Source organism: Rhinoderma darwinii, chromosome 3 (genome assembly GCF_050947455.1).
Source record: "Rhinoderma darwinii isolate aRhiDar2 chromosome 3, aRhiDar2.hap1, whole genome shotgun sequence".
In the NCBI taxonomy this organism is placed as follows: Eukaryota; Metazoa; Chordata; class Amphibia; order Anura; family Rhinodermatidae; genus Rhinoderma; species Rhinoderma darwinii.
The window spans coordinates 414,581,412-414,598,026 of NC_134689.1; the positions used below are offsets into that span (position 1 = coordinate 414,581,412).

The 16,615-nt window shown below is 36.8% G+C and overlaps 6 non-coding genes across 6 annotated transcripts; all 6 read left to right on the top strand.

The window, feature by feature from the left end:
- Positions 1-1,033: 1,033 nt before the first annotated feature.
- Positions 1,034-1,105, top strand: TRNAQ-CUG (transfer RNA glutamine (anticodon CUG)). Its single transcript has one exon. It is a non-coding gene; the product is annotated as a tRNA-Gln (tRNA).
- Positions 1,106-3,769: 2,664 nt separating this feature from the next.
- On the top strand, positions 3,770-3,841 carry TRNAQ-CUG (transfer RNA glutamine (anticodon CUG)). The gene has a single exon. It is a non-coding gene; the product is annotated as a tRNA-Gln (tRNA).
- A 1,266-nt stretch (positions 3,842-5,107) lies between these two features.
- Positions 5,108-5,179, top strand: TRNAQ-CUG (transfer RNA glutamine (anticodon CUG)). Its single transcript has one exon. It is a non-coding gene; the product is annotated as a tRNA-Gln (tRNA).
- A 1,224-nt stretch (positions 5,180-6,403) lies between these two features.
- On the top strand, positions 6,404-6,475 carry TRNAQ-CUG (transfer RNA glutamine (anticodon CUG)). The gene has a single exon. It is a non-coding gene; the product is annotated as a tRNA-Gln (tRNA).
- A 3,362-nt stretch (positions 6,476-9,837) lies between these two features.
- Positions 9,838-9,909, top strand: TRNAQ-CUG (transfer RNA glutamine (anticodon CUG)). Its single transcript has one exon. It is a non-coding gene; the product is annotated as a tRNA-Gln (tRNA).
- A 1,306-nt stretch (positions 9,910-11,215) lies between these two features.
- Positions 11,216-11,287, top strand: TRNAQ-CUG (transfer RNA glutamine (anticodon CUG)). The gene has a single exon. It is a non-coding gene; the product is annotated as a tRNA-Gln (tRNA).
- The last annotated feature ends 5,328 nt before the right edge of the window (positions 11,288-16,615 follow it).

The window sequence follows — 16,615 nt, forward strand, 5'->3', positions numbered from 1 at the left end:
ATTGTAGATTATCCAAATGGAAACTAATTTACAGTCTTTTTGCCTTGGCAGTAGCTGCCTGACACTGGTTACAACAGTTAAGTTTTCAGTCAACTGAAATTCATAATTTCATTTCTCAGTTTTTTCCCATTGAGTTGTTAATATTATTTTCCCTTTCCAAATGCAGGGTTCTAGCTTTTGTTATATAACCGCAATAGAAAACAATTGTACATCTTGGTGATCATGCAGGCACAGAAGCTATGCCCTCTTGATTATTGTGGGAGGTCGATTTTGAATGATAGCCGACGTGTTATTGTAATTACACGTACTGCCTGTTTAGTAGAAATATCCAAACTGCACTCTATTGTCAAGGGTTCAATGGTGTAATGGTTAGCACTCTGAATCCAGCAATCCGAGTTCAACTCTCGGTGGGACCTTGCCACAGTTTAATTCATTCCGAGTGTTATCCTTTTTTAATGAGGTATTGTATTGATAGTGATTGTTGTACGCCATAAACACGATTTAACAACAAAAAAAATTTGATAATATTCTCTTGTAGAGATAATTAAACCAATGTAATTGAGAGCATATGAAATCAACAAATTTAAAGAGTCTTTTTATGGCATGTAATGCAAACACTGGCTCTACTTCCAGCACGTAGTGTGTTCAGTACAGACAGACCTTGGAAATTAGTATTATCCACATTGTAGATTATCCAAATGGAAACTAATTTACAGTCTTTTTGCCTTGGCAGTAGCTGCCTGACACTGGTTACAACAGTTAAGTTTTCAGTCAACTGAAATTCATAATTTCATTTCTCAGTTTTTTCCCATTGAGTTGTTAATAGTATTTTCCCTTTCCAAATGCAGGGTTCTAGCTTTTGTTATATAACCGCAATATAAAATAATTGTACATCTTGGTGATCATGCAGGCACAGAAGCTATGCCCTCTTGATTATTGTGGGAGGTCGATTTTGAATGATAGCCGACCTGTTATTGTAATTACACGTACTGCCTGTTTAGTACAAATATCCAAACTGGACTCTGTTGCCAAGGGTTCCATGGTGTAATGGTTAGCACTCTGGACTCTGAATCCAGCAATCCGAGTTCAACTCTCGGTGGGACCTTGCCACAGTTTAATTCATTCTGAGTGTTATCCTTTTTTAATGAGGTATTGTATTGATAGTGATTGTTGTACGCCATAAACACGATTTAACAACAAAAAAAATGTGATAATATTCTCTTGTAGAGATAATTAAACCAATGTAATAGAGAGCATATGAAATCAACAAATTTAAAGAGTCTTTTTATGGCATGTAATGCAAACACTGGCTCTACTTCCAGCTCGTAGTGTGTTCAGTACAGACAGACCTTGGAAATTAGTATTATCCACATTGTAGATTATCCAAACGGAAAATAATTTACAGTCTTTTTGCCTTGGCAGTAGCTGCCTGACACTGGTTACAACAGTTAAGTTTTCAGTCAACTGAAATTCATAATTTAATTTCCCAGTTTTTTCCCATTGAGTTGTTAATAGTATTTTCCCTTTCCAAATGCAGGGTTCTAGCTTTTGTTATATAACCGCAATAGAAAATAATTGTACATCTTGGTGATCATGCAGGCACAGAAGCTATGCCCTCTTGATTATTGTGGGAGGTCGATTTTGAATGATAGCCGACGTGTTATTGTAATTACATGTACTGCCTGTTTAGTAGAAATATCCAAACTGCACTCTATTGTCAAGGGTTCCATGGTGTAATGGTTAGCACTCTGAATCCAGCAATCCGAGTTCAACTCTCGGTGGGACCCTGCAACAGTTTAATTCCTTCTGAGTGTAATCCTTTTTCAATGAGGTATTGTATTGATAGTTATTGTTGTACGCCATAAACACGATTTAACAACAAAAAATATGTGATAATATTCTCTCGTAGAGATAAGTAAACCAATGTAATTGAGGGCATATAAAATTAACACATTTAAAGAGTATTTTTATGGCATGTAATGCAAACACTGGCTCTACTTCCAGCTCGTAGTGTGTTCAGTACAGACAGACCTTGGAAATTAGTATTATCCACATTGTAGATTATCCAAATGGAAACTAATTTACAGTCTTTTTGCCTTGGCAGTAGCTGCCTGACACTGGTTACAACAGTTAAGTTTTCAGTCAACTGAAATTCATAATTTCATTTCTCAGTTTTTTCCCATTAAGTTGTTAATAGTATTTTCCCTTTCTAAATGCAGGGTTCTAGCTTTTGTTATATAACTGCAATAGAAAATAATTGTACATCTTGGTGATCATGCAGGCACAGAAGCTATGCCCTCTTGATTATTGTGGGAGGTCGATTTTGAATGATAGCCGACCTGTTATTGTAATTACACGTACTGCCTGTTTAGTAGAAATATCCAAACTGCACTCTATTGGCAAGGGTTCCATGGTGTAATGGTTAGCACTCTGAATCCAGCAATCCGAGTTCGACTCTCGGTGGGACCTTGCCAGAGTATAATTCCTTCTGAGTGTAATCCTTTTTCAATGAGGTATTGTATTGATAGTGAGTGTTGTACGCCATAAACACGATTTAACAACAAAAAAAATTTGATAATATTCTCTCGTAGAGATAATTAAACCAATGTAATTGAGGGCATATAAAATTAACAAATTTAAAGAGTCTTTTTATGGCATGTAATGCAAACACTGGCTCTACTTCCAGCTCGTAGGGTGTTCAGTACAGACAGACCTTGGAAATTAGTATTATCCACATTGTAGATTATCCAAATGGAATCTCATTTACAGTCTTATTGCCTTGGCAGTAGCTGCCTGACACTGGTTACAACAGTTAAGTTTTCAGTCAACTGAAATTCATAATTTCATTTCCCAGTTTTTTCCCATTGAGTTGTTAAGAGTATTTTCCCTTTCCAAATACAGGGTTCAAGCTTTTGTTATATAACCGCAATAGAAAATAATTGTACATCTTGGTGATCATGCAGGCACAGAAGCTATGCCCTCTTGATTATTGTGGGAGGTCGATTTTGAATGATAGCCGACCTGTTATTGTAATTACACGTACTGCCTGTTTAGTAGAAATATCCAAACTGCACTCTATTGGCGAGGGTTCCATGGTGTAATGGTTAGCACTCTGAATCCAGCAATCCGAGTTCAACTCTCGGTGGGACCCTGCAACAGTTTAATTCCTTCTGAGTGTAATCCTTTTTCAATGAGGTATTGTATTGATAGTTATTGTTGTACGCCATAAACACGATTTAACAACAAAGAAAAATGTGATAATATTCTCTCGTAGAGATAAGTAAACCAATGTAATTGAGGGCATATAAAATTAACACATTTAAAGAGTCTTTTTATGGCATGTAATGCAAACACTGGCTCTACTTCCAGCTCGTAGTGTGTTCAGTACAGACAGACCTTGGAAATTAGTATTATCCACATTGTAGATTATCCAAATGGAAACTAATTTACAGTCTTTTTGCCTTGGCAGTAGCTGCCTGACACTGGTTACAACAGTTAAGTTTTCAGTCAACTGAAATTCATAATTTCATTTCTCAGTTTTTTCCCATTGAGTTGTTAATAGTATTTTCCCTTTCCAAATGCAGGGTTCTAGCTTTTGTTATATAACCGCAATAGAAAATAATTGTACATCTTGGTGATCATGCAGGCACAGAAGCTATGCCCTCTTGATTATTGTGGGAGGTCGATTTTGAATGATAGCCGACGTGTTATTGTAATTACACGTACTGCCTGTTTAGTAGACATATCCAAACTGCACTCTATTGTCAATGGTTCCATGGTGTAAAGGTTAGCACTCTGGACTCTGAATCCAGCAATCCGAGTTCAACTCTCGGTGGGACCTTGCCACAGTTTAATTCATTCTGAGTGTAATCCTTTTTTAATGAGGTATTGTATTGATAGTGATTGTTGTACGCCATAAACACGATTTAACAACAAAAAAAATGTGATAATATTCTCTCGTAGAGATAATTAAACCAATGTAATTGAGGGCATATAAAATTAACAAATTTAAAGAGTCTTTTTATGGAATGTAATGCAAACACTGGCTCTACTTCCAGCTCATAGTGTGTTCAGTACAGACAGACCTTGGAAATTAGTATTATCCACATTGTAGATTATCCAAATGGAAACGAATTTACAGTCTTTTTGCCTTGGCAGTAGCTGCCTGATACTGGTTACAACAGTTAAGTTTTCAGTCAACTGAAATTCATAATTTCATTTCCCAGTTTTTTCCCATTGAGTTGTTAAGAGTATTTTCCCTTTCCAAATGCAGGGTTCTAGCTTTTGTTATATAACCGCAATAGAAAATAATTGTACATCTTGGTGATCATGCAGGCACAGAAGCTATGCCCTCTTGATTATTGTGGGAGGTCGATTTTGAATGATAGCCGACCTGTTATTGTAATTACACGTACTGCCTGTTTAGTAGAAATATCCAAACTGCACTCTATTGTCAAGGGTTCCATCGTGTAATGGTTAGCACTCTGGACTCTGAATACAGCAATCCGAGTTCAACTCTCGGTGGGACCTTGCCACAGTTTACTTCCTTCTGAGTGTTATCCTTTTTCAATGAGGTATTGTATTGATAGTGATTGTTGTACGCCATAAACACGATTTAACACAAAACAAATGTGATAATATTCTCTCGTAGAGATAATTAAAGAGTCTTTTTATGGCATGTAATGCAAACACTGGCTCTACTTCCAGCTCGTAGTGTGTTCAGTACAGACAGACCTTGGAAATTAGTATTATCCACATTGTAGATTATCCAAATGGAAACTAATTTACAGTCTTTTTGCCTTGGCAGTAGCTGCCTGACACTGGTTACAACAGTTACGTTTTCAGTCAACTGAAATTCATAATTTCATTTCCCAGTTTTTTCCCATTGAGTTGTTAATAGTATTTTCCCTTTCCAAATGCAGGGTTCTAGCTTTTGTTATATAACCGCAATAGAAAATAATTGTACATCTTGGTGATCATGCAGGCACAGAAGCTATGCCCTCTTGATTATTGTGGGAGGTCGATTTTGAATGATAGCCGACCTGTTATTGTAATTACACGTACTGCCTGTTTAGTAGAAATATCCAAACTTCACTCTATTGTCAAGGGTTCCATGGTGTAATGGTTAGCACTCTGGACTCTGAATCCAGCAATCCAAGTTCAACCCTCGGTGGGACCTTGCTACAGTTTAATTCCTTCTGAGTGTAATCCTTTTTCAATGAGGTATTGTATTGATAGTAATTGTTGTACGCCATAAACACGATTTAACAACAAAAAAAATGTGATAATATTCTCTCGTAGAGATAATTAAACCAATGTAATTGAGGGCATTTAAAATTAACAAATTTAAAGAGTCTTTTTATGGCATGTAATGCAAACACTGGCTCTACTTCCAGCTCGTAGTGTGTTCAGTACAGACAGACCTTGGAAATTAGTATTATCCACATTGTAGATTATCCAAATGGAAACTAATTTACAGTCTTTTTGCCTTGGCAGTAGCTGCCTGACACTGGTTACAACAGTTAAGTTTTCAGTCAACTGAAATTCATAATTTCATTTCCCAGTTTTTTCCCATTGAGTTGTTAAGAGTATTTTCCCTTTCCAAATGCAGGGTTCTAGCTTTTGTTATATAACCGCAATAGAAAATAATTGTACATCTTGGTGATCATGCAGGCACAGAAGCTATGCCCTCTTGATTATTGTGGGAGGTCGATTTTGAATGATAGCCGACATGTTATTGTAATTACACGTACTGCCTGTTTAGTAGAAATATCCAAACTGCACTCTATTGTCAAGTTTAATTCCTTCTGAGTGTAATCCTTTTTCAATGAGGTATTGTATTGATAGTGATTGTTGTACGCCATAAACACGATTTAACAGCAAAAACAAGTGATAATATTCTCTCGTAGAGATAATAAAACCAATGTAATTGAGGGCATATAAAATTAACAAATTGAAAGAGTCTTTTTATGGCATGTAATGCAAACACTGGCTCTACTCAAGCTCGTAGGGTGTTCAGTACAGACAGACCTTGGAAATTAGTATTATCCACATTGTAGATTATCCAAATGGAAACTAATTTACAGTCTTTTTGCCTTGGCAGTAGCTGCCTGACACTGGTTACAACAGTTAAGTTTTCAGTCAACTGAAATTCATAATTTCATTTCCCAGTTTTTTCCCATTGAGTTGTTAATAGTATTTTCCCTTTCCAAATGCAGGGTTCTAGCTTTTGTTATATAACCGCAATAGAAAATAATTGTACATCTTGGTGATCATGCAGGCACAGAAGCTATGCCCTCTTGATTATTGCGGGAGGTCGATTTTGAATGATAGCCGACCTGTTATTGAAATTACACGTACTGCCTGTTTAGTAGAAATATCCAAACTGCACTCTATCGTCAAGGGTTCCATGGTGTAATGGTTAGCACTCTGGACTCTGAATCTAGCAATCCGAGTTCAACTCTCGGTGGGACCTTGCCACAGTTTAATTCCTTCTGAGTTTAATCCTTTTTCAATGAGGTATTGTATTGATAGTGATTGTTGTACGCCATAAACACGATTTAACAACAAACAAAATGTGATAATATTCTCTCGTGGAGATAATTAAACCAATGTAATTGAGGGCATATAAAATTAACAAATTTAAAGAGTCTTTTTATGGCATGTAATGCAAACACTGGCTCTACTTCTAGCTCGTAGTGTGTTCAGTACAGACAGACCTTGGAAATTAGTATTATCCACATTGTAGATTATCCAAATGGAAACTAATTTACAGTCTTTTTGCCTTGGCAGTAGCTGCTTGACACTGGTTACAACAGTTCAGTTTTCAGTCAACTGAAATTCATAATTTCATTTCCCAGTTTTTTCCCATTGAGTTGTTAATAGTATTTTCCCTTTCCAAATGCAGGGTTCTAGCTTTTGTTATATAACCGCAATAGAAAATAATTGTACATCTTGGTGATCATGCAGGCACAGAAGCTATGCCCTCTTGATTATTGTGGGATGTCGATTTTGAATGATAGCCGACCTGTTATTGTAATTACACATACTGCCTGTTTAGTAGAAATATCCAAACTGCACTCTATTGTCAAGGGTTCCATGGTGTAATGGACTCTGGACTCTGAATCCCGCAATCCGAGTTCAACTCTGGGTGGGACCTTTCCACAGTTTAATTCCTTCTGAGTGTAATCCTTTTTCAATGAGGTATTGTATTGATAGTGATTGTTGTACGCCATAAACACGATTTATCAACAAAAAAAATGTGATAATATTCTCTCGTAGAGATAATTAAACCAATGTAATTGAGGGCATATAAAATTAACAAATTTAAAGAGTTTTTTTATGGCATGTAATGCAAACACTGGCTCTACTTCCAGCTCGTAGTGTGTTCAGTACAGACAGACCTTGGAAATTAGTATTATCCACATTGTAGATTATCCAAATGGAAACTAATTTACAGTCTTTTTGCCTTGGCAGTAGCTGCCTGACACTGGTTACAACAGTTAAGTTTTCAGTCAACTGAAATTCATAATTTCATTTCCCAGTTTTTTCCCATTGGGTTGTTAATAGTATTTTCCCTTTCCAAATGCAGGGTTCTAGCTTTTGTTATATAACCGCAATAGAAAATAATTGTACATCTTGGTGATCATGCAGGCACAGAAGCTATGCCCTCTTGATTATTGTGGGAGGTCGACTTTGATTGATAGCCGACCCTTTATTGTAATTACACGTACTGCCTGTTTAGTAGAAATATCCAAACCTCCCTCTATTGTCAAGGGTTCCATGGTGTAATGGTTAGCACTCTGAACTCTGAATCCAGCAATCCGAGATTAACTCTCGGTGGGACCTTGCCACAGTTTACTTCCTTCAGAGTGTAATCCTTTTTCAATGAGGTATTGTATTGATAGTGATTGTTGTACGCCATAAACACGATTTAACAACAAAAAAATGTGATAATATGCTCTCGTAGAGATAATAAAACCAATGTAATTGAGGGCATATAAAATTAACAAATTTAAAGAGTCATTTTATGGCATGTAATGCAAACACTGGCTTTACTTCCAGCTCGTAGGGTGTTCAGTACAGACAGACCTTGGAAATTAGTATTATCCACATTGTAGATTATCCAAATGGAAACTAATTTACAGTCTTTTTGCCTTGGCAGTAGCTGCCTGACACTGGTTACAACAGTTAAGTTTTCAGTCAACTGAAATTCATAATTTCATTTACCAGTTTTTTCCCATTGAGTTGTTAAGAGTATTTTCCCTTTCCAAATGCAGGGTTCTAGCTTTTGTTATATAACCGCAATAGAAAATAATTGTACATCTTGGTGATCATGCAGGCACAGAAGCTATGCCCTCTTGATTATTGTGGGAGGTCGATTTTGAATGATAGCCGACCTGTTATTGTAATTACACGTACTGCCTGTTTAGTAGAAATATCCAAACTGCCCTCTATTGTCAAGGGTTCCATGGTGTAATGGTTAGCACTCTGAACTCTGAATCCAGCAATCCGAGATTAACTCTCGGCGGGACCTTGCCACAGTTTACTTCCTTCTGACTGTAATCCTTTTTCAATGAGGTATTGTATTGATAGTGATTGTTGTACGCCATAAACACGATTTAACAACAAACAAAATGTGATAATATCCTATCGTAGAGATAATTAAAGCAATGTAATTGAGGGCATATAAAATTAACAAATTTAAAGAGTCTTTTTATGGCATGTAATGCAAACACTGGCTCTACTTCCAGCTCGTAGTGTGTTCAGTACAGACAGACCTTGGAAATTAGTATTATCCACATTGTAGATTATCCAAATGGAAACTAATTTACAGTCTTTTTGCCTTGGCAGTAGCTGCCTGACACTGGTTACAACAGTTAAGTTTTCAGTCAACTGAAATTCATAATTTCATTTCTCAGTTTTTTCCCATTGAGTTGTTAATAGTATTTTCCCTTTCCAAATGCAGGGTTCTAGCTTTTGTTATATAACCGCAATAGAAAATAATTGTACATCTTGGTGATCATGCAGGCACAGAAGCTATGCCCTCTTGATTATTGTGGGAGGTCGATTTTGAATGATAGCCGACCTGTTATTGTAATTACACGTACTGCCTGTTTAGTAGAAATATCCAAACTGCACTCTATTGTCAAGGGTTCCATGGTGTAATGGACTCTGGACTCTGAATCCAGCGATCCGAGTTCAACTCTTGGAGGGACCTTGCCACAGTTTAATTCCTTCTGAGTGTAATCCTTTTTCAATGAGGTATTGTATTTATAGTGATTGTTGTACGCCATAAACACGATTTAACAACAAAAATAATGTGATAATATTCTCTCGTAGAGATAATTTAACTAATGTAATTGAGGGCATATAAAATTAACAAATTTAAAGAGTCTTTTTATGGCATGTAATGCAAACACTGGCTCTACTTCCAGCTCGTAGTGTGTTCAGTACAGACAGACCTTGGAAATTAGTATTATCCACATTGTAGATTATCCAAATGGAAACCAATTTACAGTCTTTTTGCCTTGGCAGTAGCTGCCTGACACTGGTTACAACAGTTAAGTTTTCAGTCAACTGAAATTCATAATTTCATTTCCCAGTTTTTTCCCATTGAGTTGTTAATAGTATTTTCCCTTTCCAAATGCAGGGTTCTAGCTTTTGTTATATAACCGCAATAGAAAATAATTGTACATCTTGGTGATCATGCAGGCACAGAAGCTATGCCCTCTTGATTATTGTGGGAGGTCGATTTTGAATGATAGCCGACCTGTTATTGTAATTACACGTACTGCCTGTTTAGTAGAAATATCCAAACTGCACTCTATTGTTAAGGGTTCCATGGTGTAATGGTTAGCACTCTGGACTCTGTATCCAGCAATCCGAGTTCAACTCTCGGTGGGACCTTGCCACAGTTTAATTCCTTCTGAGTGTAATCCTTTTTCAATGAGGTATTGAATTGATAGTGATTGTTGTACGCCATAAACACGATTTAACAACAAAAAAAATGTGATAATATTCTCTCGTAGAGATAATTAAACTAATGTAATTGAGGGCATATAAAATTAACAGATTTAAAGAGTCTTTTTATGGCATGTAATGCAAACACTGGCTCTACTTCCAGCTCGTAGTGTGTTCAGTACAGACAGACCTTGTAAATTAGTATTATCCACATTGTAGATTATCCAAATGGAAACTAATTTACAGTCTTGTTGCCTTGGCAGTAGCTGCCTGACACTGGTTACTACCGTTAAGTTTTCAGTCAACTGAAATTCATAATTTCATTTCTCAGTTTTTTCCCATTGAGTTGTTAATAGTATTTTCCCTTTCCAAATGCAGGGTTCTAGCTTTTGTTATATAACCGCAATAGAAAATAATTGTACATCTTGGTGATCATGCAGGCACAGAAGCTATGCCCTCTTGATTATTGTGGGAGGTCGATTTTGAATGATAGCCGACCTGTTATTGTAATTACACGTACTGCCTGTTTAGTAGAAATATCCAAACTGCCCTCTATTGTCAAGGGTTCCATGGTGTAATGGTTAGCACTCTGAACTCTGAATCCAGCAATCCGAGATTAACTCTCGGCGGGACCTTGCCACAGTTTACTTCCTTCTGAGTGTAATCCTTTTTCAATGAGGTATTGTATTGATAGTGATTGTTGTACGCCATAAACACGATTTAACAACAAACAAAATGTGATAATATCCTCTCGTAGAGATAATTAAACCAATGTAATTGAGGGCATATAAAATTAACAAATTTAAAGAGTCTTTTTATGGCATGTAATGCAAACACTGGCTCTACTTCCAGCTCGTAGTGTGTTAAGTACAGACAGACCTTGGAAATTAGTATTATCCACATTGTAGATTATCCAAATGGAAACTAATTTACAGTCTTTTTGCCTTGGCAGTAGCTGCCTGACACTGGTTACAACAGTTAAGTTTTCAGTCAACTGAAATTCATAATTTCATTTCTCAGTTTTTTCCCATTGAGTTGTTAATAGTATTTTCCCTTTCCAAATGCAGGGTTCTAGCTTTTGTTATATAACCGCAATAGAAAATAATTGTACATCTTGGTGATCATGCAGGCACAGAAGCTATGCCCTCTTGATTATTGTGGGAGGTCGATTTTGAATGATAGCCGACCTGTTATTGTAATTACACGTACTGCCTGTTTAGTAGAAATATCCAAACTGCATTCTATTGTTAAGGGTTCCATGGTGTAATGGTTAGCACTCTGGACTCTGTATCCAGCAATCCGAGTTCAACTCTCGGTGGGACCTTGCCACAGTTTAATTCCTTCTGAGTGTAATCCTTTTTCAATGAGGTATTGTATTGATAGTGATTGTTGTACGCCATAAACACGATTTAACAACAAAAAAAATGTGATAATATTCTCTCGTAGAGATAATTAAACTAATGTAATTGAGGGCATATAAAATTAACAAATTTAAAGAGTCTTTTTATGGCATGTAATGCAAACACTGGCTCTACTTCCAGCTCGTAGGGTGTTCAGTACAGACAGACCTTGGAAATTAGTATTATCCACATTGTAGATTATCCAAATGGAAACTAATCTACAGTCTTTTTGCCTTGGCAGTAGCTGCCTGACACTGGTTACAACAGTTAAGTTTTCAGTCAACTGAAATTCATAATTTCATTTCTCAGTTTTTTCCCATTGAGTTGTTAATAGTATTTTCCCTTTCCAAATGCAGGGTTCTAGCTTTTGTTATATAACCGCAATAGAAAATAATTGTACATCTTGGTGATCATGCAGGCACAGAAGCTATGCCCTCTTGATTATTGTGGGAGGTCGACTTTGATTGATAGCCGACCCTTTATTGTAATTACACGTACTGCCTGTTTAGTAGAAATATCCAAACCTCACTCTATTGTCAAGGGTTCCATGGTGTAATGGTTAGCACTCTGGACTTTGAATCCAGCAATCCGAGATTAACTCTCGGTGGGACCTTGCCACAGTTTACTTCCTTCTGAGTGTAGTACTTTTTCAATGAGGTATTGTATTGATAGTGCTTGTTGTACGCCATTAACACGATTTAGCAACACAAATGTTTTTTTATAATATTCTCTTGTAGAGATAATTAAACGAATGGAATTGAGGGCATATAAAATCAACAAATTTAAAGGGTCTTTTTATGGCATGTAATGCAAACACTGGCTCCACTTCCAGCTCGTAGGGTGTTCAGTACAGACAGACCTTGGAAATTAGTATGATCCACATTGTAGATTATCCAAATGGAAACTAATTTACAGTCTTTTTGCCTTGGCAGTAGCTGCCTGACACTGGTTACTACAGTTAACTTTTCAGTCAACTGAAATTCATAACTTCATTTCCCAGTTTTTTCCCATTGAGTTGGTAATAGTATTTTCCCTTTCTAAATGCAGGGTTCTAGCTTTTGTTATATAACCGCAATAGAAAATAATTGTACATCTTGGTGATCATGCAGGCACAGAATCTATGCCCTATTGATTATTGTGGGAGGTCGACTTTGATTGTTAGCCGACCCTTTATTGTAATTACACGTACTGCCTGTTTAGTAGAAATATCCAAACCTCACTCTATTGTCAAGGGTTCCATGGTGTAATGGTTACCACTCTGGACTTTGAATCCAGTGATCTGAGTTCAACTCTCGGTGGGACATTGCCACAGTTTACTTCCTTCTGAGTGTAGTACTTTTTCAATGAGGTATTGTATTGATAGTGCTTGTTGTACGCCATAAACACGATTTAGCAACACAAATTTTTTTTATAATATTCTCTCGTAGAGATAATTAAACGAATGGAATTGAGGGCATATAAAATCAACAAATTTAAAGGGTCTTTTTATGGCATGTAATGCAAACACTGGCTCTACTTCCAGCTCGTAGGGTGTTCAGTACAGACAGACCTTGGAAATTAGTATGATCCACATTGTAGAATATCCAAATGGAAACTAATTTACAGTCTTTTTGGCTTGGCAGTAGCTGCCTGACACTGGTTACTACCGTCAACTTTTCAGTCAACTGAAATTCATAAATTTATTTCCCAGTTTTTTCCCATTGAGTTGGTAATAGTATTTTCCCTTTCTAAATGCAGGGTTCTAGCTTTTGTTATATAACCGCAATAGAAAATAATTGTACATCTTGGTGATCATGCAGGCACAGAAGCTATGCCCTCTTGATTATTGTGGGAGGTCGACTTTGATTGATAGCCGACCCTTTATTGTAATTACACGTACTGCCTGTTTAGTAGAAATATCCAAACCTCACTCTATTGTCAAGGGTTCCATGGTGTAATGGTTAGCACTCTGGACTTTGAATCCAGCAATCCGAGATTAACTCTCGGTGGGACCTTGCCACAGTTTACTTCCTTCTGAGTGTAGTACCTTTTCAATGAGGTATTGTATTGATAGTGCTTGTTGTACGCCATTAACACGATTTAGCAACACAAATGTTTTTTTATAATATTCTCTTGTAGAGATAATTAAACGAATGGAATTGAGGGCATATAAAATCAACAAATTTAAAGGGTCTTTTTATGGCATGTAATGCAAACACTGGCTCCACTTCCAGCTCGTAGGGTGTTCAGTACAGACAGACCTTGGAAATTAGTATGATCCACATTGTAGATTATCCAAATGGAAACTAATTTACAGTCTTTCTGCCTTGGCAGTAGCTGCCTGACACTGGTTACTACCGTCAACTTTTCAGTCAACTGAAATTCATAAATTTATTTCCCAGTTTTTTCCCATTGAGTTGGTAATAGTATTTTCCCTTTCTAAATGCAGGGTTCTAGCTTTTGTTATATAACCGCAATAGAAAATAATTGTACATCTTGGTGATCATGCAGGCACAGAAGTTATGCCCTCTTGATTATTGTGGGAGGTCGACTTTGATTGATAGCCGACCCTTTATTGTAATTACACGTACTGCCTGTTTAGTAGAAATATCCAAACCTCCCTCTATTGTCAAGGGTTCCATGGTGTAATGGTTAGCACTCTGGACTTTGAATCCAGCAATCCGAGATTAACTCTCGGTGGGACCTTGCCACAGTTTACTTCCTTCTGAGTGTAGTACCTTTTCAATGAGGTATTGTATTGATAGTGCTTGTTGTACGCCATTAACACGATTTAGCAACACAAATGTTTTTTTATAATATTCTCTTGTAGAGATAATTAAACCAATGTAATTGAGGGCTTATAAAATCAACAAATTTAAAGGGTCTTTTTATGGCACGTAATGCAAACACTGGCTCCACTTCCAGCTCGTAGGGTGTTCAGTACAGACAGACCTTGGATATTAGTATGATCCACATTGTAGATTATCCAAATGGAAACTAATTTACAGTCTTTTTGCCTTGGCAGTAGCTGCCTGACACTGGTTACTACCCTTAACTTTTCAGTCAACTGAAATTCATAAATTTATTTCCCAGTTTTTTCTAATTGAGTTGGTAATAGTATTTTCCCTTTCTAAATGCAGGGTTCTAGCTTTTGTTATATAACCGCAATAGAAAATAATTGTACATCTTGGTGATCATGCAGGCACAGAAGCTATGCCCTCTTGATTATTGTGGGAGGTCGACTTTGATTGATAGCCGACCCTTTATTGTAATTACACGTACTGCCTGTTTAGTAGAAATATCCAAACCTCCCTCTATTGTCAAGGGTTCCATGGTGTAATGTTTAGCACTCTGGACTTTGAATCCAGCAATCCGAGTTCACCTCTCGGTGGTACCTTGCCACAGTTTACTTCCTTCTGAGTGTAGTACCTTTTCAATGAGTATTGTATTGATAGTGCTTGTTGTATGCCATAAACACGATTTAGCAACACAAATGTTTTTTATAATATTCTCTCGTAGAGATAATTAAACGAATGGAATTGAGGGCATATAAACTCAAAAAAATGTAAAGGGTCTTTTTATGGCATGTAATGCAAACACTGGCTCCACTTCCAGCTCGTAGGGTGTTCAGTACAGACAGACCTTGGAAATTAGTATGATCCACATTGTAGATTATCCAAATGGAAACTAATTTACAGTCTTTTTGCCTTGGCAGTAGCTGCCTGACACTGGTTACTACAGTTAACTTTTCAGTCAACTGAAATTCATAACTTCATTTCCCAGTTTTTTCCCATTGAGTTGGTAATAGTATTTTCCCTTTCTAAATGCAGGGATCTAGCTTTTGTTATATAACCGCAATAGAAAATAATTGTACATCTTGGTGATCATGCAGGCACAGAATCTATGCCCTATTGATTATTGTGGGAGGTCGACTTTGATTGTTAGCCGACCCTTTATTGTAATTACACGTACTGCCTGTTTAGTAGAAATATCCAAACCTCACTCTATTGTCAAGGGTTCCATGGTGTAATGGTTACCACTCTGGACTTTGAATCCAGCGATCTGAGTTCAACTCTCGGTGGGACATTGCCACAGTTTACTTCCTTCTGAGTGTAGTACCTTTTCAATGAGGTATTGTATTGATAGTGCTTGTTGTACGCCATAAACACGATTTAGCAACACAAATTTTTTTTATAATATTCTCTCGTAGAGATAATTAAACGAATGGAATTGAGGGCATATAAAATCAACAAATTTAAAGGGTCTTTTTATGGCATGTAATGCAAACACTGGCTCTACTTCCAGCTCGTAGGGTGTTCAGTACAGACAGACCTTGGAAATTAGTATGATCCACATTGTAGAATATCCAAATGGAAACTAATTTACAGTCTTTTTGGCTTGGCAGTAGCTGCCTGACACTGGTTACTACCGTCAACTTTTCAGTCAACTGAAATTCATAAATTTATTTCCCAGTTTTTTCCATTGAGTTGGTAATAGTATTTTCCCTTTCTAAATGCAGGGTTCTAGCTTTTGTTATATAACCGCAATAGAAAATAATTGTACATCTTGGTGATCATGCAGGCACAGAAGCTATGCCCTCTTGATTATTGTGGGAGGTCGACTTTGATTGATAGCCGACCCTTTATTGTAATTACACGTACTGCCTGTTTAGTAGAAATATCCAAACCTCACTCTATTGTCAAGGGTTCCATGGTGTAATGGTTAGCACTCTGGACTTTGAATCCAGCAATCTGAGATTAACTCTCGGTGGGACCTTGCCACAGTTTACTTCCTTCTGAGTGTAGTACCTTTTCAATGAGGTATTGTATTGATAGTGCTTGTTGTACGCCATTAACACGATTTAGCAACACAAATGTTTTTTTATAATATTCTCTTGTAGAGATAATTAAACGAATGGAATTGAGGGCATATAAAATCAACAAATTTAAAGGGTCTTTTTATGGCATGTAATGCAAACACTGGCTCCACTTCCAGCTCGTAGGGTGTTCAGTACAGACAGACCTTGAAAATTAGTATGATCCACATTGTAGATTATCCAAATGGAAACTAATTTACAGTCTTTCTGCCTTGGCAGTAGCTGCCTGACACTGATTACTACCGTAAACTTTTCAGTCAACTGAAATTCATAAATTTATTTCCCAGTTTTTTCCCATTGAGTTGGTAATAGTATTTTCCCTTTCTAAATGCAGGGTTCTAGCTTTTGTTATATAACCGCAATAGAAAATAATTGTACATCTTGGTGATCATGCAGG